Source organism: Opisthocomus hoazin, chromosome 15 (genome assembly GCF_030867145.1).
Source record: "Opisthocomus hoazin isolate bOpiHoa1 chromosome 15, bOpiHoa1.hap1, whole genome shotgun sequence".
Taxonomy (NCBI): domain Eukaryota; kingdom Metazoa; phylum Chordata; class Aves; order Opisthocomiformes; family Opisthocomidae; genus Opisthocomus; species Opisthocomus hoazin.
In genome coordinates, this window is record NC_134428.1 from 26,220,104 (window position 1) to 26,245,157 (window position 25,054).

General features: G+C 55.4%; 1 protein-coding gene and 1 long non-coding RNA gene across 2 annotated transcripts in view; one reads left to right on the forward strand and one right to left on the reverse strand.

The window, feature by feature from the left end:
- Positions 1-25,054, forward strand: part of HS3ST4 (heparan sulfate-glucosamine 3-sulfotransferase 4) — a 62,247-nt gene that overhangs the window by 35,176 nt on the left and 2,017 nt on the right. The gene's annotated exons all lie outside the window — the stretch shown is intronic.
- The window catches only part of LOC142363252 (uncharacterized), a 32,456-nt gene continuing 25,717 nt past the window's right edge, over positions 18,316-25,054 (reverse strand). Inside the window, exons 2-3 of the long non-coding RNA XR_012765622.1 lie at positions 22,638-22,796; positions 18,316-19,749 (exon numbers count right to left, since the gene is read on the reverse strand). This is a non-coding gene — a long non-coding RNA (uncharacterized LOC142363252). The remainder of the gene's footprint in view (positions 19,750-22,637; positions 22,797-25,054) is intronic.

Below are 25,054 nucleotides of genomic sequence, written 5' to 3' on the forward strand. Positions count from 1 at the left end.
GCGCTCTTTTCCCAGTTGTGGCAAGCGCTGAAAGCCCGATCTGCCAGGGAACGTGGCGGGTCGGGGCACGCTGGTGCTGTGCCCGGGGCAGCCCGCGGCCGGGGCACCGGGATCAGCAGCACCGGCCATCGTCCGGCAGGCAGCAGGACGGCGGGGCTGGCGGTGAAGAGCGGGGATCCACTGTGCCAGGCAGGGAGGAGGAATGTTTGCCTTCTACCGGAGTGCAGGAGTGCTGAAAGTGATAAGGTAATTACCCTCTTCAGCATAAGCTAATTGACAGAGTGCTAATTGACTTTTTAGAAGTTGCTATTTCCCTTCCCTGGGCAGGGTGAAAGCCCCTGGAGCTTCTCTCAGCTGCTCCTGCTGACGTGGCCGAGCTCGCCCAGGAGCACGGGGCAGATCCGAGCCCCGGCTGCGAGTCCTGGGCCAGGGCGGCTGCAGCCCCCGGCCGCATCGGGGGTCCGGCAGGCAGGGTGAGGAGCCGGGGAGCCAAGCCCACACTGAGGGGCTTGTGGCGTGGCACAGGCGGCCGGGAGCAGGGGGTCGCGTGGCAGCTGCTGACTCAGGCGCAGCTTCAGCACACAAATGGTGCCGCATTAAAATGTTGATGTCAGAGTCGTGGGCTACTGTAAAGCGGTTTACAAGTCTGGCTGGCAAAACTGAACCTTTCCTTGTGATATGCCGAGGATTTATGTCTGTAAATAGAGAGGAGATGTGTAGGAGGAGTAACGTAACTGGGCTGCGAAGAGCAGATCCTTCGCAGGCTGAAGGTTTGCTCCTCACGGTGGCTCTGCATCTGCCATGGGTGGTTGCTGCACAGCTGAGGATCACTGCCCAGAGGCGAGGGTCACTGCCCAGAGCTGAGGGTCACTGCAGGGAGCTGAGGATCATTGCCCAGAGCTGAGGATCGCTGTCTGGAGCTGTGGAGCTTCCCAGGGGGCTACGCTGAAGGATGGTGTCAAGGCAGGGCAGAGCCACTGGCTTTGGTCGCCCCTTGGCCCTGCTGGGCCCAGGAGCCGCAGAGCCCAGGGATCCCCAGCTCCAGCGCAGACCCAGGCCAGGAGGTCAGCCACGCTCCAGAAAACCATCAGACCCACCTGGGTTAATCGGGTTTTTATAAACAAGCCAGTGCACGAAAGGTCCTGCTGCCTGGGGTCTGCAGGGCCACCCCTCGCACTGGCAGTGGGGAAAGCAGAGGCCAGTGGTGAGGGAGGGCCGGGGGCGCGGGAAGACGTGCTCCCACCGAAGCGGGGTACGCTCCTGCGCGGGGACGCTCTCACTGCGTGCATCTTTCAGCAACTGCCGTTGCTGGCCCGTTTGCTCTCTCGTCAGAGGCAGAGATGTGCAGACATATGCAAACACACAGAGGAACACTTTCCCCCACTGTAAAAAGAGGATTCTAAAACTTCAGCCCAACATTGAAACCATTGACTGCTCCTTTGTGGTGAGACATCTTCCCACGCGCATCTTTTGGAGTCTGACAGCCCGTTTGGCATCCCCAGTCCCCACAGCCATCCCAGGATCCAGGCTCAGCTCCTCAGACCTTGCCTAGCATGCACCATTTCCCAGCCTCAAGATTACGGTTTAACCCCTCAGGGGATGAGATGTAGATAGCAGGCAGAGACACTGTCAGCAGATGAGCACACTGAGCACAGCATTTCTGGTCACAGCGCTAGCTAACAAACAAGAATTTGCAGATTTACAGGAAAACGTTGCGGTGCGGCAGGCTCTGCAGCTGATCTGGAGGAAGGCATTGAATTCAGAGATGTGTTGCCCCGGGTTTGATTACCAAAGCAGGGAAGAATCATGGTGGAGTTTCATTCACGTGCCCGGGAGCGCAGGGGGCCCATGCGGTGGTGCTGACCCCCATGCCTGCCTTGGCCTCCCCTGGCCCCTCTGCTGAGACCTGCGTGCAGCCTGCCCCGCTCCTGGCAAGCACGGGGAGCGAGCAGCCCCCGCCCTGCCCTGGCGTAGCCTTCCAGGCTGTCGAGCGTGACAGTCAGTGATGCTGTTGCCATGGCAACTCCCCAAATCGGCTCTCCCACTCTTGGAACCCACCTGGGCCTCCCGCACGGGGCCGGCGCTGCACCCCCTCCCCAGCTCCTCACCCGTGGGCGCCTGCCTCTGCCTTTGGCCAGCAGGACTCGGCTGTTCGGAGACGTCGCTACCCGCAGTGCACTGAGATGTCTGGGCCACCCGGCTTGGGAAGATGCCCTCCTCGCTGGTGGGAGCACTCCCTGGGCACGCCACGCGCTCCGGGCACGGCACGCTCTCGGGCACACCGTGCTCTCCAGGCACAGCACGCTGCTCCCGCTCCCTTCTCCAGGGCCGGGGCACTGCGGATGCCCGGCAGCACCCGAGAGCAGGCTGGCTGGGAGCGCGTCGCCTGTCCAACAGCAGCGATCCAGGCTCTGTCTGATCTGAAACGGCTGCGGCCCCGGCCAAGTGCAAGGAAGACTCCACTTAACAAGCACAATTAGGGCCGTGCGGCTGTGACACAGTGGCAGGAAAGCAGCTTAGGCACGATGATTAATTCCCTCGTACCATTGTGTGCCGCAGCAGGGCTGCATGTCTGCCTCTGACACAGGACACACTGACCCCAACTCTGCTTTACTGTGACCCCAGTTTGCTGGAAACTTTCAAGAAATGTTCAAGTACAGAAGGAGAGACTTCTCCTCTAGCAAAGTTTGTGGGAACGCAGTGCCCGCTTTCGGGACCAGACCTGCTGACGTTGTCCCTGGCGGCAGGGAACCAGGGAGGCACAAGCTCGGGTCGGGGCAGGGGTGTCACGGTGCTGCCCTGCGATGGCAGCGCGAGAGCCGCGGTGGGACACGGTGCCCCGGGATGGCTGCCTCGGGCGGGACAGGGCACTGGCAGGCACTCCCGCGGCACCCTGCGGCACTGCCGGGTGGAATGGGACTGCTCCCCGTGCAGAACTTGTTTGCTGACGAGGCTGTGGCCATTTTCCTTCCACTCAATTTTGGGCTTCTCCGGCTCCTTCCCAGCCGTGTTCCCCCAGTGCCGCCAGCCCCGCACTCCGCAGGCAGCACCGCGCCCGCGCTCCCAGTGCCGGGGCCCCTGCTCTTGGCAAGCGCTGGAGATACTATTGGCTGTTTGCCAACGGAGTTGGAAATTACCGTGATTATTTTATGTAGTAATTGGCAAGACGTGTGGTGAGGAGATCAAAATGCAGAGAAACTCGAAGTGCCGAGGCTTCGTGAAGCAGTGCGTTTGGGGAGGTCAAGTGATGTGTCTAAACACCTCGGGACGAGGGTCTGCAGCCAGGGTGTGACGCTTGCTACCTTCTGCTGTCTAGGCTGGGGGCAGGCGGGGACGGGGCTGCTCACTGAGCGCTGGGCCGCCAGCGCCGACCGGGCACCGACCTGCGCCGCTGCCAGCCCACTGCGATGGCGGGCGCCCAGCGCGCCGTCCGGGACCCGCCGCAGGCAATGGCGGGCGGAAGCTTTCCCTCCCACGGTGCCATACGGGAAGGCTTCTGTCACCGTGCCACCGCGGGGAAAGGAATGTAACTGTGACAAGGCAGGTTCCTCTGAACAGCGTCCAAACACCCACCCAAGAATAGTCTCTCCCCCGAGAAGGGCGGCTGGTTCCAGCCTCTCAGCTCCACATGCTCGCAGCACCCCGTTTCCTCCTCCCGACTCCTGCAAACCTGCGGCTTGTCACTTGTCACCAGCTGCTGGTGATCGATGTGTGCAGAGCCTTGGCGTAACATAGGAGCCGCGCAGAGAGCACAGTTCTTCTCCTTCAGCCTAAACCTGCACCCGCCTGCACGGAAGCAGAAGTCCTGGATTTATTCACCAGCTCCTTCCCCTGTTGATAGCAGCCCCTCCGCTCTGCCTGTAATGTCTGGGTGTAGCAGCTTTTATCAGGTGATAAACCCGGCTCAGTGAAGCCCGACTTTGTGTCAAACACAGTGTAATATTCTCAAAACAGAGCCCCAGCCGTGCACATCCTAATGCCAGACGTGCAGCTCTCGGGATTAGGCAGCAGAGCCCCCGATGTCCTGTCAGTCAGGATACGGCAAATCCTGTACGTGCAGCGCGGGGGAAGCTCGGCGGCAGGAGCCTTCCTCCCTGTTTACTTTCCGTTGCCGACGTTTACCTTTGGACCACTGAGCTAGGAAGGTTTTCTTGCTGATTATAAGCCCAGCATTAGTATGCAGATGAAAATGCAAATCGGCCTAGATGAGGCTTCCTAGACAGCAGTGGAATTCAAGGATTTAATCTAGCCTGATCTTGGGTATAGTTTAAGCTCCTCAAAACAAGAACACATAGCCTGATGCAAAGATTTCATCTCAATAAACCTCCCTGTCAACAAGCTCCGGGAGCCTTTGTTTGCCTTAGCAATGATGTTCAGGCAGAGGTGAAGAGCTCAGCGTCGGTCCCCGTGCCCGAGAGCATCTCCGCTGCGCTGCCTCAGCAGCACCCAGCCACCGCCTCTGCCCTGGCACCCTTCCATGCCCCCGGGCCGTGCCGCTTCACCCCTGGCACCCCCAGCCAAACCTGCTCCTCCGGATCGCTCGGGCCTGAGCCTCCTGCCAGCTCCCCCAGGCCGTCGGTGACGCGGCTGGACCCAGGACTGCGGTTGTGAGCAAGCACGCTTGCTGCTGCCCTGCAGCGACCTCGGGCAGCATCTTCCTCCCTCTTCTGCCCACCCCCTGTGGCTCTTCCAGGTCCCTTTGCAGGAGCCTGCCCAGCTGTCTGCTGCGGACCAGGACGTTTGCTCTGAGCCATGCTGGAGTCCTGACTTGGGCGAATGAACCGCGTCCCCCTGAGCTTTAGTATTCATCATAAGAAACTAACTGTCATCTCTGTGCCAGGTTCTGGGATTTCTTCTGCCAAATCCTTCCCGCTTCCCTGAAATGTTGAGGCCAAAGCTGTGGAAGAACCAACTAAGCCCCAGATTTTGATCAGAGCTTGCAGTGGCTCAGATTGCCAGCTGCAAGTCTCTGAAACCAAGCAGAGCTGCAAAGTCCATGAGCTGCCCAGTCTGCGGGCACTGGGGGCAGGTCCAGCGGTGATGCTGAGCCCAGTGGCTGCAGGGGCTGCAGGGGTCTGCACTTCCCACGCCAGAGGTGCAGCTCCCAGCCCGCGGTGTGGCAGAGCCGCAGCCAGCAGCGGGGCAGGTCGCGGGTCTCCTCCTCGCTGCCCACCGCTCGGACGGCTCCTTGGCTCCTTTGCCCGGCTGCGGGAAGGCGATGTGCCCGTCTCTGTCGCAAGGGAACCGCAGGGAAGGCACACAGGGATGCACCAGCATTCAGGGATGGCATCTCCCGCGCTGCAGCCTCCAGGCCCTGAGTGCCATCAGGCTGCTGTTCTCCGGGCAGCAGGAGAAGGGCAAGCTGAGGGGAAAGGCTCAGGCATGGAGGAGCAGTAGACCAGCCTGCTTGATAAGTGAGCACTTAATTAGCCTCTATGTTAAAGGCTCAGTCCCCAGGAGCTGTATGTCGGAGCTGTGGGGACAGGAAAACTTCTTCAGCAAGAACAAGCAGGGAGACTGTGGGCTTCCCAGACCTTCCTTCCTTCCAGAGCTGGAAAGCCTTCGCACCAGGAGCACCAGCCAAGAAATGCTGGCAGCGCCAGGCAGCTGAGCACAGCCCTCACTGCTCCATCCTTCTGCATAAATTACCTCCAGGCTCCGAGCTAAACAAAGAGCCCTGAAATAATTCTGCATTTTAATAAAGTCAGTGCTCATGCCACTGTCGTCCTTACAGAAAGGGAATTTGCATTTCTCTCTGCCTGCTCACAGCCTGCTGGCACTGGAGACCAGCCGCCCTCTCCTGCACTCCCCACCGAGGACTAGGCTGCGTTTTGTTGCTTAATGACTGTAACACCAGAAATGCAGAGCAGAGCTGCTCTAACCCCCAGACTGGAGAGCACACCAGCATCTCAAAAGCCCTCCGATGTGCGAGTTGTCTGAAGAGCAGCACTCTCCAAGGCACGTCTGCTGGTGACCGTGCCTCCCGCCCGCCTCTCCCCGGCCGCCCTCCCGCTCTGCCCGGCGGGCAGGCTCGCACCCGCACCCCGAGCCGGGGGACGCACAACTGGCACTGGCGCTGCTGGCTCACATTGCTGTAAAACCTGGAAAGAAGCAATCTGCAGCGTCTCCCTCCGCGGGAGAGGCATCGCGCCGGGCGCAGGGCCGGCCACGATGGCGTGCGCTGAGCTGTGTGGGTGCTCCCCTGCCCGCACCGTCCGCAGCCCCCGGGCAGGTGGGCAGAGCCCACCAGTGCACCCCCACCCTGGGACAGCCCCTGCGCTCCCCACGTTTCTCCTCTCGGACCCCCGCGCTGGACACATGGGCCATGGGGGTTCGTCCCATCTGGAGGCCACTGCCTTTCCCCGTGGGAGGTGAGGTTGGGGCTGAAGCACGAGTGTGTCCCGCCAAGGGCTCTGGGGCTGCAGCAGAGCGAGGGGCAGCAGCCTGCTCCTGGGGACACCCCCTCTTTTGGCACGGTCTGGGGAGCGTCCCCCGGCCCACAGAGCTCTGCCCCTTGGGCGCGGGATTGCTACGAGCAGAGCACAGCTTCGGCTGCCCGCGCGGCCGCAGTCGCTGCAGCATCCCCGTGCCCGGGCAGGCGGGTATGTGGGGCCAGCAGTGCCCCCCACCCCGTCCTTCTCCCGCTCCCAACCCCCACCCCGCTCCCCACCGCTGCGCAGCCGTGTCAGGGGCTCCCGCTGCAGGGGAAAGCTGCGATCGTAGCTTTCAGCATGTTCAATTACTGTCAGTTAATGATGATTAATTTACAATTAAGGGCCTCTAAAGGGTAGTGTGTGTGTTAAATAAATATTGATCTTTCATTTGTGGCCACAGATATATTACCCCAGTTACAGGAGTCGCAGCAGTGGAAGAGCTGGGCTGCCCTCCCAGCCCCGGCGCGGGAGAGCTGCCCCGTGGTGCCTGGCGAGGATGGGGTCTGTCGGGAACCCGGGGGCTGCCCGCTGCCGGCACGTTTGGCCCGGCCTTGTCCAAGCCAGGACCTCTGGCTGCCCAGGGCTGGGTGAGGATCACTTCACCTAGGGTGTTCCAGCATCGCCTGAGATCGTGTGGTCCTGTTTCCACTTGTAGTGAGGGCAAGGGGGTGCTGCGAGCTGGTGGTTTCCTCTTGCACGGCCCCTAATCGGCCTTGTAAAATAAACAAGCTGTCCGGACCCTGTTACCATTTCAGTAGCAGCCAGGCAACTTAATGAACTCGTCACTGAATACCCAACCCAGTTTCGGCCGTGCTCTGGAGTCTTTCTGGCTGGCATGGTCATGCCAAGGCGTGTGCCATGTCGTGTGCCATGTCGGCGTGCCATGTCGTGTGCCGGGGGGCAGGTGCCCTCTGTGTCCCCGGCCAGGCACCCTCAGGAGACGTGACCCGAGCCTGCTGGGTCTCCGGTGGGGTTCGGTGAGGGTGGCCAGGAGGAGCCTGGTCTGCACAGAGGTGCTGGTCAGAGGCACTGTGAGGGGATGAGCAGTGCAGACTCGGGGCTCGGTCTCCCTGTGAGCCCTGTCCCCTGTCACTGTCCCTCCTCGGCCTCCCATGCCCAGCCAAACCGTTTGGTGCCTGTCTCCAGCCCCGGGCTTTGGCTGTGCCCTGGCTCAGCAGAGCCGGCCGTGCGGCACAGCTCCTTGTTCCAGGCCTTGAGGCACAAGACTTGCCCCCAGCCCTGATGACTGTCGTTTTCTCATCCTGTCATGCATGTCTCTAATGTGTTCTTCACGCCAGAGCGTTTCCTGACATCTGACTTCTCCATCTGTGACGAGCGCACTCTCCAAGATCATCAGTTAGTTGTTAGCTATACAGCTCTCCACACTTTCCAATTTTATCACTGCCGCTAACTTGCATTTGTGAGTGCTTTGCTGGGCTAGCAGTGGATGTCTGCACGTTGTCAGCATGCACACCAAGATCCAGGCTAAGCTTCCGCAACGTGCACTGCACCACGGGGCCCTTCCCAGGCCACCGCGGCAGTGACGGGTACGCAGCGCCGGGGTCCAAACCGAGGAAGGTGCCCGGGCTGCCCTGCCTCCGGGGTGTGCAGCTCCCGGCACGGTGACCGGCCGCTCCCGGGAACCACCGCAGCACGGGACGCTGGCAGAGGGCGAGGAAACAGCACAGGCAGCGGCAGAGGGTAAAGACCAGGGACCAGCAACGGCTGGAAACATTGACAAGAAACAGAGTAACCTTCTTCGTATTATTTTTCTTGAGAGAGACAAATTTAGTGTAGTTGCTGCCATATCATGCCTTGCTGAATCCCATAGGATGGCTGCATGGATACAGCCATCCATGCAAACGCTTTTGCATCCATGCAGTCATGGTTTAACCTCAGCTGGCAGCTAAGCACCACGCAGCCACTTGCTCCCTGCCCCCGTGGGATGGGGAGGAGAATGGGAAAAGAAGTAAAACTTGTGGGTTGAGATACAGACAATTTAATAGGACAGCAAAGGAAGAAAAAAAACCCCACAAAACCAAGTGATGCACAATGCAATTGCTCAGCACCCGATGACCGATACCCAGCCCGTCCCCAAGCAGCGATCGCCGCGCCCCAGCCAGCTCCCCCAGCCCGCACACTGACCTTGATGCCCTACGGCATGGCACATCCCTTCGGCCAGCTTGGGTCGGCTGTCCCGGCTGCGTCCCCTCCCACCTGGCAGCATGAGAAGCTGGAAAGATCTTGATTTCTTAGCAATAACTGAAAACATCAGTATGTTACCAACGTTATTTTCATTACAAATCCAAAACACAGCACTACACCAGCTACCAGGAGGAACGCCAATGCTATCCCAGCCGAAACCGGGACGCACACTAATCCATGTGAAAGGACATTCAGAGGCTCTGTGCATGCTCCTACACATCGGTGAGTGATGTCCACAGACCTGAGATTTCTTTTTCTTTAAATTCCTTCTAATTTCCCAATACCTGGTACTCAGGAGTCTGGAAAAATAAAGTGGTGCAATCCATCCCAAAAGAATGAAGGCCATTTTAACAGGCCCCAGAGCCAACACGTCCTGAATGCTGGAGCTCGGCGAGGGTTTCCGCAGCAAGCATAGCACTCTTCTTTTCTGTCTGAGATTCTTTTCCACGTGCAGATGATTCAGGAGGTGGGAACACCATCCCACCCCACCTGCAGCCGTGTCTCAGGCTGCTTCTGAGGGATCTCTGCTCCTTTTCCCCAGCACATTCCCAGCACCATCCCATTGCCAGGAGCTAGTCTCCCTTCTCCTCTGCAGTGCATTTCTTGGAAGCAGGCTCACAAGAAGAATATTGTCTCTGGCTTTCTCTTTTATTTGAGGCATGTATTTAAAATGATGCTTTTGTTCCAAATGAATGAGTTGATTCATTCAGAAGTGCAGTTTCTGTTTTTGAATCAGCGGAGCTGTTTATGCTCATAGTGTCCATAAAACTGTTATTTTAGTCCTGACACTGATGCTTATGAATAAAATTTAGATCTCATTCAGAAGTACATTAGCTGTAGCTATTTGGCTTCTTGTTAAAGCATTAATTTTTATTGAGAAGGCTACATTGCCAAGCGGCTCCTCCTGCATCTTACAGCAACCTAAGCACCTCAAAGCACAGACTCTGCTAAGGCCAAATTACAGCATGGGCCCCCACTCCCCCACCCCGGTACCCTCGGGTCTAGGTGTTCAGTTTGCAGCTGGTTGTGTTCTGCTGCTGGATCATGGTGGGAACTCCGCAGGGTGAAGAGGGGAGACTGGAGCAGCCGCGCCTTTGCTTGGGAGGCATCCGGGGTCTGCGGGAGCCATCAGAAAGCTGGCACTGCATTGCTTATTCATAACGGACTGGATGTTGGGTGTACCGGAGCCAATTAGCTCTCCCATGTATTTATTGCACTTTTTTGCTTGAAGCAAGCTGTTAAATGTCAAAAATACTTTAGCATTTTAGCAGAAAGATAATTTTTTAATAGATTCCACCTACAAAAAGGAGCTGACTGGCAGAATATTAAATTCAGGGAGATTTATTTTTAATCCGTGCCTCCAAACAGCTTGAGATAACCATTTTTGCATCGCTCCTGGCTGATTAATAACTGCTGTCCCTTGCCTGTCCTCCTCACTTGGTGCTGTGGCAGCTGTGGCCTCTCACATCCCATTAACCTTGTCTGCAGAAGGGACACCTGGCCAAACCAAGGAATTAGCTCTTGTAATTAGGAGTGTAAACATCACACACTGCCTGCTAACATCCACCTGTCCCATCCCTGCCTTCTCCCGGTGCTCGTTAGGGCAGGATACCTCCAGCCCGGCTCTTCCCATCATCAGCTTCCCACACACCAGCTTCCAATAGTTTCTAAATTGACAGGCTTATAAAACCCAGATCAAACCACCAGTAGCTTTGGTTCCCTAAGGGTCAGGACTGGTGTTTTGTTGGTGCTGGTGGTGCCTGGCTGTGCTCTGCGAAAGGGCACCAGCAGTCAGTGGTGTTTGCTGGGACTGTGTGGTAAGTCTTGTCCTCCTCCTTAGAGGAGCTGGCTGATGCCTGTGACTTGTGTCTGGCAGCAGCAGGGCAAGGGTATTCCTAACAGTGGCTGCGGTTCTATCCTGGCTCTGTAAGCTGATGGTGCAGCACCAGGCCACTGTGCTGAGTGTTCCCACAGCAAAGCCACCTGAGGTGGTACTGGGGTGCTCTCTTGCCACCTCTGCCTGTTGTCCTGCTAGGTTTAATTTTTAGGCTAAGTAGTATCAGTCTGTTCTCACTATCAGTAGTAACTCCCTGGCGCTGGATGGAGCGATTAAGTCATTGTTCATAATACAGTAGGTTCTGAAAATTAAGGTGACTTTATTTGTTTCTCAGTAATATAATGAGGTATTTTGAATGATGCTAGATTTAATGGCTAAATCAATATGTGTATTTAGTGTTAGGCTTTATTTTAGCATGAAGTGACATGAGATAAGCAGACTTAGAGAGTGTTAATTGGTTTGTGCTTAGCATTTACACTAATCAGAGTGTGCAGTGCTGCCCAGGGCTCTTCAGCGCTAGTAATTCTGTTTATCCAAACCAGAAATTGTTTGCTCTATTGACTGGCGTGGAATCAGTCTGTTTTTTCACTTACTTGACTGTTATACTGCATGTGAGAATTTAAGAGTCCCAGCTAAATCTAAGCTGTGCTGTACAGTGTGTATGTGTATGGGGAAAAGATGGCTAAACAAACCCTGAAGAAAACAAAATATTAACAGGCACCTGTACTGACAAAGTCGCTATGTGGAGGCTTCAGTATTGCAAGTAAACAGCATTTATTTTCCCTTCATGCCCAGCATAGCTCTCTGCCTTGATTTCGAGGGTGTACATAAGGGAAGACAAGCCCATGTTCTCCTTCCCAGCTCACTACCTGCTGCAATCAAGACAGAGTTCCCGTCACCCTGTTTATCGGATGAATCCACCAACCCTGCCGAGCCCTCATTGCTAGGGTTGCAGTGCTCTGTTTTCATTAACCGGGAAAGAGATGGAGTTTATCGACTGAGTTGCAAGAGACCTTCTCTGCTGCACTGCCCATCCCAAGGTGGGATTCTGCCCAGGGTGGCATGGACGTAGCTTGCAGGGTCTCTCCTGGGCCCAAAAGCATATGATGTGCCAGAAGCCTCCTTTGCAGTCATTGCTGAGCTGCCGGGCCCAGGCTGTCATCTGTCTTGTGCTGATGGGAGCAGATGTCTGGGGAAGAGCTCGCTGGAGCATCCCAAGAGCCGGTGCCAGCAGCAGCACACCACGGCCAGCCTGCAGTGTGCAGCATGGCTGCCTTCAAAATGGCTTGGAAACAGTCTTGCCACGGCTATATTCCCATCACCTGGCTCTCTTTTTAATAGAGTTGCTTTCGGATCATTTAATTTTTATCTAAACGTTTGCTTCCCAGCTGAGGTCTTGGAGAACACAGCTCTGGCTTCCTGGAGCAGTGCTGAGCCTCTGGAAACAGAGCTGTCTGCTGGAAGTGCTGACAACCCTTTCTGCTGCTGGAAGCTGCCTGCGGATCTGCTCCCAGGGTCCTTCCCCACTGCAGACCCAGTGCCTGCTCTGTTCCCGCACCGTCCCCTCTCTGCAGGGCAGGTATGACTTGCAGACACCAGCGGCTCATGCAGAACCTGTGATGATGTTCCCCCAGCGAAGACGCTCTTGTGAGGAAGGCCGGATGTGCCGCAGGCTACTCCTCCTCCTGGCTGCTCTGAGCTGTACCGAGAGGCAGAACAAGATGAAATCTCTTTTATTTTGTGAAGTGCTATTTTATTGATTCCTGCCCAATGCCCTCTCAGTTGCAATGTCCCTTCAGTGTTGCCGCCCGTGGTCGCGTGTGGCTGCCTGTGGTGGCGGGGCTGGGGGCGAAGCCTGGAGTCACTGTTATCTGGAGCTGCAGCAGTGCTTTGACAGGTCCCGAGATGGACGTTAAATCACTTCTGCGAGGGAGAGTGAAGGGATGTCACTCGCGCTCAGAGAGGAAGCTCTGCTGTACCAATTGCACTGACTGTGTGATCCGAGTCAGAATGAGAATCATAAATCTTGATTATTCTCTGTCTCAGCTGATTTGAACCAAATGCCTTGGACAGGGATATAGTTCACATCTTGCTGAAAACTGCAAAAAAACTGATTAAATGTACAAACTGATATAAATAGCACTCTATCTGTGTTAATGCCCAAACTGTCACTGCTCAGGGAGAGAATCCTGCCTGGATGGGGCTCTGTCCCAGCCCAAAGCAGCTTCCTGGGTATTTTCAGAGGCACCTTTCTCCCCACTGCCATTTATTTTGGTACTTTGTTCCTGCAATGCTGGCTGTTATTATGATGCTGTCAATTACAGATGGCATCTCTGATTCTGATTGCACTTTGCTTACAATTAAGCATCCTATAGAAAAATGGAAATGCTGGGTCATTAACATAAAGTAATAATAAGGTAAACCATTCAATTATGGAGGAAAAAGCACTTTGAATAATAAGGGTATTGTATGCCTAAAAGACATTCAGATGCCAGTGTATTACCATTTTTGCATACATAATAAATAAACCCCAAAATAATTGACAGAGGCAAATAATAAATAGCTGTGCCCCCAGCAACAGCCTGGCTGGCATCGCTCCCCCCCAGAGCAGAAGAGCAGCTCCTGGATGGCAATGGAGGAGTCTGATCTGTGTGGCCCTTGGCAGTGGCTTTGGAGGATGCCTTGGCCATCTGATGGTGGCATGTCATCTCTTGGTGCCTCAAGGGTGCCCTGGGGATGCAGGAGCTGATGCGGGTGGCTTGCCTCTGGTGCCAAGCAGGGAGACAAGGAGCTGCAGGGAGGGGGGACGGGGCGGTGGTGTTCCTTGCTGCCCAGTGATGGTGAGGGAGGGCAGCAGGGCTCTGCCCAGGGCATGTGCTGGGCTGTGCGGGCTGCCCTGCTGTAGATGAAAAAGCAGGATGTTGTGTTCTGGACAGCTGAGAGGTTAATGCCATCGGGAAGATGTGGCCACCCAGTGTCTATGTAGAGGGACTTGGGACCGGCTTTGCGACCTCCAGCATCTGTTGTCCCGTGAGAGCCTGTCACCTCCCGGCAGGAGGCTGTCCTCCTCATCCCTGTCCTCCTCCCTGCCTGCTCTGTGCTTAGCCTCTCTGCCTGAAATGACCCATCTCGTCTACAACTAGAAATCGAGCATGTAAGTGCACAGGTTTGAAGATGCGGATGCGCTGTGCTCCTGGCCGCCTGCTCTGACCAACCAGGAGCTCCTGTGGCAGCCTTTACTGGTGGCTTTGTGTTGAACTGTTCTGTGCCAAGGGGTGAGAGTCCCTCTCCTTTCCCCTGGCTGCCAGCGGTGCAAGAGCTCTGCAATGGGATGTGTACAATTACTTCTGTTATTCAACCCATTCTGCAGATATCGCTCCTCTGTTGTCCTTCTGTAACAATTCCCAGCCTTTTAGCTGTTGATGGCTCTCCTATTACTCTGGCACTGTGTTAGGATAACATCCAGATACATCTGAAGAGTGGAATTTATTTACTGTTTTTCCCTGAAAAGCTTTTAGCATGATACAGCAGCAGTGCTTTCACTTAGGCAGCCATTATTGTCAGGTGTTTTTTTCCTGGTAGAAGTAAATTTTCCATAGATGAACAAGGACTACTCACAATGTATAGCTCCACACTACTACATTTTAATATTCTGTTTTCATGATCTTCCTTCACAGCTAAGCCGTAGCTCTGGGAAACAGGAGTAGCTGGAACTGAGTGGTTGAGTCAAGTCGGTATTTGAAGTGGACTGTGTGTGTAGCTCTCTTCTTCACCTGTATCTTTTCCATATTGAAATGTCTTTTCCAGGAACTAGAGCCTGCAATATCAATAGGGTGTGTTATTAACAGTCTTAGGGTTTCCACAGATACTACTTGGCAATCAGCAAGGTGAAGCTGGGTGGAAACATGTCTGCACGGATGCCTGTGCAGTCCCTCGCAGACTCCTGCCAGCCGTGTTCAGGGTGGGAGGACGTGGCCGGCTGCACTGGGGCTCGTCCTGCCACGTCTCTGAGGCGAGTTCCCACCTTGGGAACAGGTATTCCCAGGCAAGGGGGAAGGGAAGGCCTGCGGTGCCTGCTGCCAGCGAGGTGCACTGGATCTGGTGTTTCAGTGAGGATTTCTGCCCTGCAAGCACAGGCCGACGTGTATTGGTGTTTTGTGTCGTTCGTGCCCGTTCTGTCTGTGGGCGTGCTGGGGACTGGCGCGTGGGCAGGCACAGCCGCCGTCCTGCAGCTGGCCCGAGGCTGCCGAGTGGGCTGGGACAGTCGGGGTCCTGGTGTGTGCCAGTGCATGCCACAGCCTGGCCGGCCTCTCGCGGCTGCTTGGGTGATGGCGTGCGAGGGGCATGCGGAGGGAGCCCCTGCCCAGGCACCGGCTCTGTCAGGGGCTGCTCCTGCCCGAGCCGGGGAGCAGGGGCTGCAGCTGGCTTCCCAGGCCAGCCTGCATGGCGACAGCTCGGCAGTGCATGGTGGGTTTGGCTGATCTCGAAGACCAACAGTGAGGTTTGATTGCTTGTATTGGGGATTTTTCCCCCTGGCAGGTTTTCCTCCCACTGCAGCTGTATCGGTACTTTCCAAGCAGGTTTAGGGAAGGTGCTTGCCCCTGTTCCTCTCCTGGCTCTGCTGCTATCTGCAGCCAGCCCCATACCGAGCATTTGCAGCATCCCCAGCGCCCGAAGTGCTGGTGACACCCTTGGCTCGACCACGTCTTCTGAGTGGGTGGGGGAACAGGAGTGAGAAGAAACAGGATCACCCCCTTTCTTCGGAGCACCCGCCCTTTGCAGAGCAAGCTACCCGTGACTGAGACAGGGGTATTGGGACACCCCAAGTTCTTCATGGCTAGTTTGTATTTTTTTGCTCATTAAATAGCTGCTCTTTTCCCCCCAGACTGTCTGAACACCTTCTGCAAGACCAAGCCTCCCTCAAGTGCAGAGCGGGAGTGCTGCTCTCTGGGGTGGCTGCTTGCTTGCTCAGCCTTAAGATTTGCACCAAGTCACGGACATCCAGGTCTCTTCCCTTCCTCCTATGACAGTGGAAAATGGGTGACCTAGCACTTGAGAGACTTGTATCCGTATGCTCAAGAGAAACCTGGACTCGGAACAGTCTGCCTTGACTTGAACATCCTCAAAGGAGGCAGGAGTCTCCACTGCCTCTGTCAGCAAGCCCCTGCTCCAGCACGTGCGCGAGAGGCAGGGCACTCAGACTAGTTCTGCTTTGCTATAACTGTGATTAATACAGTAATTAAATCTGGTAGACAACACAGATATTGCCAGTGAATAGCATCGCAGTGCTTCTGTAGGGAGCAGCAGTGTGGCTTAGTCAAAACAATTTTGGCTGCAGTGGGGTTAGAAATACACATTTCCAGCCTTTTTCACAAGCTGTTTCATGGCTGAGTGCTGACCAACAATAAATCTTACGCTAACATTGGAGAGATCAGGCCAAATTTATCCCTGGCAAAATGATGTCACGCTGAACATGCATCTCCATCCACGGGACGGAGATTGCTTTGCACAGTTGAAGCTGAGCGGTGCCCAGGGCTGTGTTTGTGAGCCACCCGAGATGGCGTGTGTCGGCACTTCCAGCCATGCTGGAGCTTGCAGAGCGCTGGTGGCTGCTCCTGGGGCAGCGGGGGGGTTAGCACACCCCTGCGCGCTCGCCACGGCTGCTGGTGAGGAAGGCAGTGGCTCCGGGCACCCCGCGTTAGGAAGGCAGTGAAATCATAGCAGTGCTGTCTAACCTGAGACTGTCCAATCTGTGTGAGCTGTGCAGTCAGATGGGTGAGGGATTTTGGCACAAGGCAACAGCCATATCCCAGAGGTGATCCACTTGAGGAAAGAACAGAAGCAAGCAAGATTTAGCATTAAGATCATAATTTCAGATTGCATTGTGCGAGCATCAACAATCTATATACATGAGAGTCTTTGGGGAACATAATGCTGTAATAGCTATCCAAGCCAGCCTGAACAGCGAGGGTTATTTTTAATTGCAACTGAATGGATCTAACCTTGTGATGTCTGTTCACAAAGCATTGCTGGATTAATACAGGTTCCATAGTTGCTTCTGCTAAAAGACTTTAATGGATCGGCTTAGTTCTCTGCTCCATGATTATAGCATTCTTACCCGCCTATCATGCATGAGCCAGATGGTCCCAGTGAAATCAGAGCATATTTATATTTTTGTCTGCTACTCAGCCAGCTGCCCACTGATTTTGTTGCACAGTGGTAGGAGGAGAGGAGCCTTCCTGGGTGAAGTTCACCCACCTCTTCCCCTAGCCCCGATATCTCCCCGCCTCCTAAAACGTGTCGCAGGGAGCACAGCAGGGCTCTCTCCCCAGGGCTGCCTGGGAGGCTGGCCCGGCCGGCCGTGGAGGGCAGCCATGCTCCCGCACTGCTCCTGGCACGGATTCAGCCGCTTGCTGGTGCGCAGGGGGATGTTTTCAGTTCTATTGGCAATGAGAGCCATTAAGAAGGTACAAGTACTAAAGAGATCCTGAGCGATGCCTATAAAACCTCTGAATCCCTGACAGAATCGATAGTGGGCTCTCAGGAGTAACTTCTTATCCAGGCCAACTTAAGCACATGCCAATGAGCTGTTAAAGATTTTGCATTTTGCGGAGACACAGAATCCCTTTCATTGCGATTGTTGGACTCTAGACTGGGTGAGATGATGAAAAATCACATCAGAAATAGATTGTACTCCAAAGGCATTTTTCTCAGCATCTGGGAGAGCAGCTTGAATGATGCTCGTGGGCGGCATCCTTCCTTCCTCCAGGCTCGTGCCCTGGGAGCCAGGGCTGGCTGCGCCGCTGCCGGAGGGGAGCCCGGTGCTTGGGGCTCGCGGCAACGAGAGGCACAGACCCGTGCGGCCCTGTCTGCGAGGAAGGCAGAGACGGAGGGGCAGGAGGGGGAAGGAGGGAGCACGGGAGCCATGCCTTGTGAAACGGATGTCCTGGGGTGCAGCTGAGCCTCTGCGATGCCCTGAGCAGCAGCTCCGGTGCCATGGGCAGGCAGCTGCCGGCTGGGGCGGCTGAGCGGGCTCCGGCCCGGTGCCCCGCTGCGTGCTCTTGGCTCCTCTTGGGTAACTTTGCTATTGACACAATTTCCAATTTGGCATTTCTGTTACCGTAGCAACTCGATGCTGCCATTCTCTGATCAGATCAGCTCGCAGTTAGTCAACACCGCGTTAGCACCTGCGTTGGTATGGCAACACGGGACCACTCTCCATCGCCAGCTGACGCTGCTGCCAAGGGCGGCTCGGCTGGCCCCGGGGGACTGAGCGTGCGGACACCAGGCATGGGTGGCCCTGCGGCGGGACGTGCCCCGGGTCCCCAGCTCCTCACCCCTCTGGCTGCTGTGTCCTGGGCCCCCAAGTCCTGTCTGGGAGCAGCTCAGCAGGGACGTGGCAGGCACGGAGCAGGGAAGCGTCCTCACTATCTCAAAACACCCCTCGTGAGAGTGTTCTGCGTGGGCACCAAGTGGCTTTGCAAACTTTGGTACAAAGGAAAGCTGCTTGTCTCAGAGAAGGAAAAGAGCTGTCCCAGGCAGCCCTTAATTTGGGGTATGAAGTCCTGCGGGACCAGAGCTTGAGTTATGCAGGGGAATGGTTCACCCCATTCTCCCACAGCCAGCAGGGTCAGGCCAGCTTCCAAATTGTGAAAGTTTCCGTGAGTCTTCTGGGGGAGATTTGTTTTCCTTTAGCCCCAGTCTGAACCAGCACCCGCTTTTCTGAAAGTGCTTTACAATTTGCGTTTAATGTTTTTCAACAGGCGTGTGCAAGCCATTTGAATTAGAGCAGGATGAATCTATTAGGCAGCGACAGATGCAAGTTTTGTGTCTCTTATTAGAAGGGATTGGATTCTGAGGTTTAGTGATGTGCAAAGGATTGGACTTTGGAGAGATTAAAATTATTTTCAGCGTTAAGCACAATATTTCTAAGCTAATGCACTCGGTCTCGAATATAGATTCACACACCAAAAAGATTATAAAACATTAAACCTATGTAAATTCAGCTGTAAATTTATGTTTGAACAAATTCAACAAGAGATTTGACTTGGGGGCTTACAGCAAAGAGGTTCTGCTTTTAATGCGTATTGCAGTCTTCAGTTGCAATGCCGGTCTCCCCTTGAAAGTCCCACGCCTGCTGAATTACTGGCAGGTCACAGTTGACAGCTCAAGCAATTATACAGGAATGTGTTAATAATGAAAAGGAAAATTACTTCATGTTTGGCTTTTCGGAAGACAAAAGCAGATGTTTGCTCCACACCGAGGAGCAGCAGAGATGAGCTCCACGGGCAGGTGACACTGTTGCAGCACCTGGCTGTCACCTCTTTCAGATGGCAATCATGCAAATCTACATCCTTCTCTGTGGCTCTCCAAGCCCTGGCAGCTGCTGTGAACTTTTTTGTTGTGTTGAGAACATGAAAATGCAGTTAACAAAGACTCCTTTTGAGTGGGATTGCAGGAAACCTGCAACATCGTGAACAAGCTGCCTACACAGAGATAAATGACAGCTGTGACTGAAGGAATAAACAAGATAATCTGGATTTAAATAAACCACAAGGGGATTTTGGCAACATGCAAATTCACAAATTTATAAAATGTATCCTTTGAAAATAAAGAGCTTGTCTGAAGCCAGCAGTTAAGAACAATTGCTACAGCACATTTTCCCAATGAGGGCTTAGAGCTGGCCTTTGCCACAACCCAGCGGAGAGCGGGAGCCAGCTGTCCTGCCCATCGCCGCAGAGCGGCTGCGGGCCTCTCCGCGCACAGAGCGGGGATCTCGAAGCGGCGATGGCAGCGAGGCCTGGTCTGGCGGAGGAGCGGTGGGGTGCCGGGGCACGCGGGGCAGCCCGGCCCTCCTCAGCCTCCAGCATACAGCACTGGCGAAGGAGTAGGAACAGAGAGCAACACCGAAAGGCCAAGCAAGCAGCCAAGTGCTGCTGGGAGGACCAGGTAACTCCTGGATCTAAGGGCAGGAACAGCAATGAAAGTTTTGCTGTGACCTTGCGCAGCGTGGGGATGCTGCTGCCAACAAGCGTACAGAAATGTCGCCCGTCCCCGTGACTGAGTGAAGGAGCCGGCCGTGCTGGGCGCCGGCAGAGCTCCTTCCCGGGGAAGGGGCTCATGGTCATGGCCCCCTGTTTCAGAGGAGGGGCGGGAGGTGAGTAGAGACCAGTGGCAGAGCCATGAGTAGACGCATCCCGTTCCAGCGCTTCATCTCCTGGGCTGCTCTGCGGAGGTGGTCAGCAGCACGGAGGTGCCACTCCATCAGCCAGCCTGGCATTGAAAGGGAAAGAAACGCTGCAAGAAAAGCCGGAGCAGGTCCGAGAGGCTATGCAGTCCTCCCCAGGAGCAAAGCCCTGGCCCAGCAAGGCAAAGAGCTCTGCAGCAGCCATGGGAGGAGAGCAATCTGGAGCACCATGTCCTGCCCGAGCACAGGCAGCTGGTTAGCATTCTGTCAGCATGCGCACAATTAGGGCAGAGCACATGGCAGCAGCTCTGTGAAGGTTAACTGCTCTGAGGAGTATTCCTGCTGTGCCGGAGGCTCCATTGCTCCAGGTTTAACACCGTTGTTATTCTCAGCAACAGGAGCTGGTGGTGCCGTGTATTGTTCTCTGCTGCGCGCTTGGCAACAGCTACTGCATGCAGCAGGATGCGTGCAAGACACGCTGGCCTGTGGGGCTGACGGGCTCAAGCCTGCTTCACAGCTGCCTTGGCACGGTGGGAGCTCAGCGAGGCGGTGCGTATGCCTACCCAGGAAAGGCGGCACCTAGAAAGTAACTCCAGTCATGGCAGAGTTGGGGAGAAAGCACTGCGGCGTGTGCATCCCAGAGCTGCAGCAGTCCTGGTGCTCTGCAGGGCCAGGGGTGTCTCGAGGACACACTGCAGTTCCCAGTGTTATCCCTAAAACTATACAGTGAAAGCTGAATCTGCTTTTCCTCCTTTTTTTCCTTGATCACCACTTCCCTGCTGTCTCTCCTCAGTGCCAGCCTATCTATCCATTTGTCTTTATTGTGCATGGAATTAAACACAGTCCTTAAATGTGGCAACACTTTCAGATTATTAGCTCTGCAGTTTCTTGGCTGCTGTTTATTGTGATAACATCATCTGAAGGGGCCATTGTAATTAATAGTTCACTCGTGCTTCCTTTATAAACCCCTGGTGCGTTTGGTTTATACTTGAACGTCAGCCACTACAACTTGCTTCCAGCATATTGTCTGAAGCGTCCCCACCACAGAGAAAAAGCGTAGAGGTTTGGGGTTTCTTTTGCAACAGGTTATTGAAAACATAATTTAAAGTAAAAGCTAAGTAAGTATAGTATTAAAGGCAAGACAATCATTTTGCCCTGACCCTAGAGCAGTGGGGACCAAAATCCTTGTTTACAAAACACCTGTGAAGGGGCTGCTGGAAGGAGAGGGAAGCCCGCTCCCAGCTGTCACCCAGCCCTGCCAGCAGCGGGACGGGCAGGAGCGGCAGCGTGAGTGAAGGAGAGCAGCAGCACTTCCTCTGAGTTCAGATTAATTTTCACCTCTTTAAAGCATTGTCATCTAAAACCTCACAAGCTGCAGTCACAATCCATAATACAAAGCAATGGAGTTCCCACAAGCTTGACCCAGAGGTCCCAGCAGCTGTAGACAGCTCGCAGTGCTGGGAGATGCTGGTCAGGGGGAGCAGGAGCAAACACAGCACAGATACCATCAGTAACACCCTCCAGGCTGATTGCGCAGCCCAAGCATCGGCACAAGGGGCAGGACCCAGCCATCCCCCATTTGTCCTGAGCTTTTAGCGCTGGAGTCCACCGGCACCGACTGCAGAACAGCATCTTGTCCGTTAGGGGAGAGACCAGATACAAAGACATATTACAAAAGCCATGAGCTAGTGGCTGTGGGTGGACAGACTCACTGCAGCTGAGGTGCTGAGGAGCAATGAGCTGTGCTAATTAACCCCAGGAGCTCCCCAGGGCTGCCTGGACCCCGTGCCCTGGGTCTCTTTGCTGCAGAGCAGTGATGCTGGAGCCGTCCCGGGCGGGCCAGGGCAGCTCTGCCTGTGCGATGCAAAGGGTCAGCGCAGAAAACGGCAATGGTCCCCTTGAGCCCTATTGTCTGAGAGTCCATCGCTTGTAGTCCAGCAGAGCTCGTAGCATCTCATAATCTCCACTTTTTGACATTTGACAGCCTGCTGCACGCTGCCAGAGTGTCTGACTCAGAGGAGCATACAGCAGCCAGTTCTGCCTGTGCTGGTCCCTCCTTCTGCTCAGACAATAGCACAGGAAGACAGCTTGCCCCGTCTGAGACAGCACCAACGCGTGCTGTGCTGCTGCGCGGGCGTCACGGTAACGGGGCACCGTGGGGTAATGGTGTTTGGTGCTGGCCTGGCAGTCCATCGCCATTTGCAAGGTGGAAGGACTTTTACATGCTGCCACTCCTCCAGGTATCCAGGCTGCCGCTCTCTCGGCTGATGCCCTTTTTACCCAAAAATCAGAGCTTCGCCTTCCTGTTCCCCGCAGTGCCACAGGCCACAGGTTCACTGCAATCCCGCTGGTCTCGTTTGTCCCTCGTGTCTCAAAGCGCTGATCCCAGCTCCCAGCAGTGGTGGCAGGCACAGGAACGACTGCCCAGGGCAGCCTGCCCAGAGCATCACCCCCGTTACCAGCTCAGGGTCCAGCATGTCCCTGGCCTGGAAGGGATGCTTCGGGAGAGCCTGCCAGGAACCGAGACCTTCAGTGTTCCAGTGGAGAGCTGGCAACAGGAGCATCTGAGCTGGTGCAGCCTTTCAGGCTTTACCGCGGTGTGAAATGCAGCTTGGGAGAAGGGGAGAAGGCAGAGAGCTCTGTTCTCCCGTCCTCGCAGCGCAGGACAGCAGGGAATACAGAGCAGGCATGCAGGAGAAACACTGCCCGAACACTGAGGGACGAGAGCATGGAGCTTGCTGCTGCTTGATGTCTTTCAGCACAGAGCTCAGCAAGGCATGGGAGGGACTGGACACCTCTGTGCATGCTAACCATATCTAGAGTTGCCATTAGCTACAGAGACTGGGAAGCAATATTAAAGCTTTCTGCTTCAGGAATTTGTTAATGGGAATCAGGAGGAAAGCAGCATGGGCAGAGTAAGCCCATAGCTGGTTGAGAGATTCTCGGTCCTTCCTCAGGGGCTCCCATTACTGACCAGTGTTAAAGACAGGCGGGCTGGCAGGGACACCCCCGGGCACCCCCTCGGCCGTGGCACTTCTGTCCCTGGGGCTGGCAGCTCTGGCACTCCGGGTGTCAGCGCAGGGCAGCGATCAGCAGGGTGAAACGTGGTCTGCAGCAGCTTGTGATAGAATCCCTTAAAAAGGAAACGCATACAAATTACTAGCTATAACTGATGATAAAATAACTATTTTGTGGAGCAAGGAACAGAAGAGTAACACATTGATTTTGGTAATTAATGGTTCAACAGAAACCTGTGCAGGGAGCGCCCTGGGCAAAGTCACTGGAATTGAAGCGCCTTTATGCCCTGGTCCCAGTTCTTTGCCTTACCCCCCTGTGTCTCTCCGAGGCCGACCGCAGAGCCCCCAGGACAGCCACAGGTGCTGGCTCCTGTCCGGTTTGGCTGCTGCTCCTCCTTGCAGGCTCCCACTCCTTGGGGCAGGGATCATGGCTCGGTCTGCGTTCAGTGCTCGTCCCAACAGGGCTGGAAACTGCCTCCAGCACCACCAAAGTGGTTTCCAGTGCCAGTCCTTGCTGGAGATGGATTGCTCCCCTCCTCAGCTGCCGGCAGTTGGCAGAGGGGCTGTGAGAGCAGCCGCAGAGTGGTGCTGCCTGTGGCAGCCCCCAGCCCTCCTCCCGTTCAGACCCCTGACACTCCTCCTTCCTTCCACTGCTCGGTCACATCAAGACCGAGACCTAGCTTCCATGCAGAAATTTTAGCATTTCAGTTCCAAGTCTGTCAAGCAATATCTAAAAAAATAAAATCAAATAGGAAATTTTACACAGCCACGCTCGTACTTTGTGGTCAGCGCAGAGAGGACCGGTGCACTGCAAGCTCGCGGTGCGTGCAAAGGCAGCGCCCGCCAAGGCCAGAGCGCGGGCTCTGCAGGGGGCCGCGTCCTGAAACTGAGGGTGGTCTCCGACAGTTGCTTTCAGAGATGTGCTGCTGAGCGAATGCCGTTTCTGTGGGAATACAAACACCAGTCGGAATCACAGAGACTGAGAAGCCGGGCAAGCCCCGATGCAGCTCCGGACGATGGCAGGAGGCCCTTGCAGGGTCGGCTGCCTCTGCCCGGCTGGCCACTGCCCTGGCTGGGGTGGCAAGCTGGAACATGGGTGATGCACAGCCCCGCTCCGGCTGTCAGCGATGCTCTCCTGCCTGTCGGATGCTTTTGGAGAACAGCGGGGAGCACTTCTGCTCCGTCCTCCTTGGGGACAACTGCTGCCTGCCCACGCGCTCAACCTCCAGGTCTTGTTTTCTGTGCACTTTCCTCGCAGCAGTCGCTTACACAACCTCGTACCCTATCTGTACAGCAGCGAGACCTGAGGACACCAGCCCTGATCATGCTGCGGGCCTTGCTGTGGTGTCCATAGCCAGAAAAGCTGCTTCCTTCCCACATGGCTGTTAAATCTGGGTGCTGGCTCACCCTCAGAAAAGCCAGTCTGTAATTCTGCAGCATCTGCAGGCCTTAAGTTCTTGCATCCCTCTTAATTTGTTCAGGTTTTCCTTAAGGTAAAATACCTCACGATGCATTGTTCTGACTAATCCTTGTTCCTTGCATATCCCTGCTACCCAGACGGCGATGAGAGGCAGGCTCAAAGCACCGACGTGCTCTGGGCAGCAGGTAGGACTGCAGACACCCCGCCGCGTTGGGAAGGCAGCTCTGCTGGCGCTCAGTACTGGGAAGGACGAGCCCCCCGTCTGCGCCTGGCCACCAGCATGCTGGCCCCGAAACAGGGGTCCTGCAGCCCTGCTCGCCTTCAAACCCCCATTGCCAGGACAGCTAGAGGTTTTCCGACAGGAAAGGTGCTGGCTGTGGGAGAAGGGGAGCCACAGGACCCCGCCGGCCTCTTCACCCAAAAATGAGTGCTGAAGGCATGAGCAGCCCTGTGGCAGCACCAAACCCGCCGTCGCTCTTGCCTTGGCAGGAGACCCGGCACCTCCTCCACCAGCACCTTGGCAAAACAAGCCCAGCTGCATGGCTTACACCAGCAGTAAATACACAAAGGGAGGTTTAAAGCAAGCCAATGCATTTAGCAGTCACAAATACGAGGCAACGTTGACAGGCAAATCTAGCTGGGCTTTGCCTGACAGCCACTTCTGCTTGCAGACTTCAGCTGCATAATTCCCGAAACGGCCGTTTCCTGGGGCTCCGTGGTTTGACGTCAGCATTTCTGCGGTCGTTGATGCCCAAGGTGCTCTTACAGAACCATTTCCAGCCTATTCACATTGTTTCCTCACCATATGTTTATACTAAAAATAGTTGCAATGTGAAGGGATAATCCTGCAAGACCCTGAGCATCCCCATCCACAACGTCTGCTGCAGGAGACCCGGCCAGTGCTGCCAGTGCTTCCCGGGAGCAGCAACACCACTCCACCTCCCAGGCACCGCA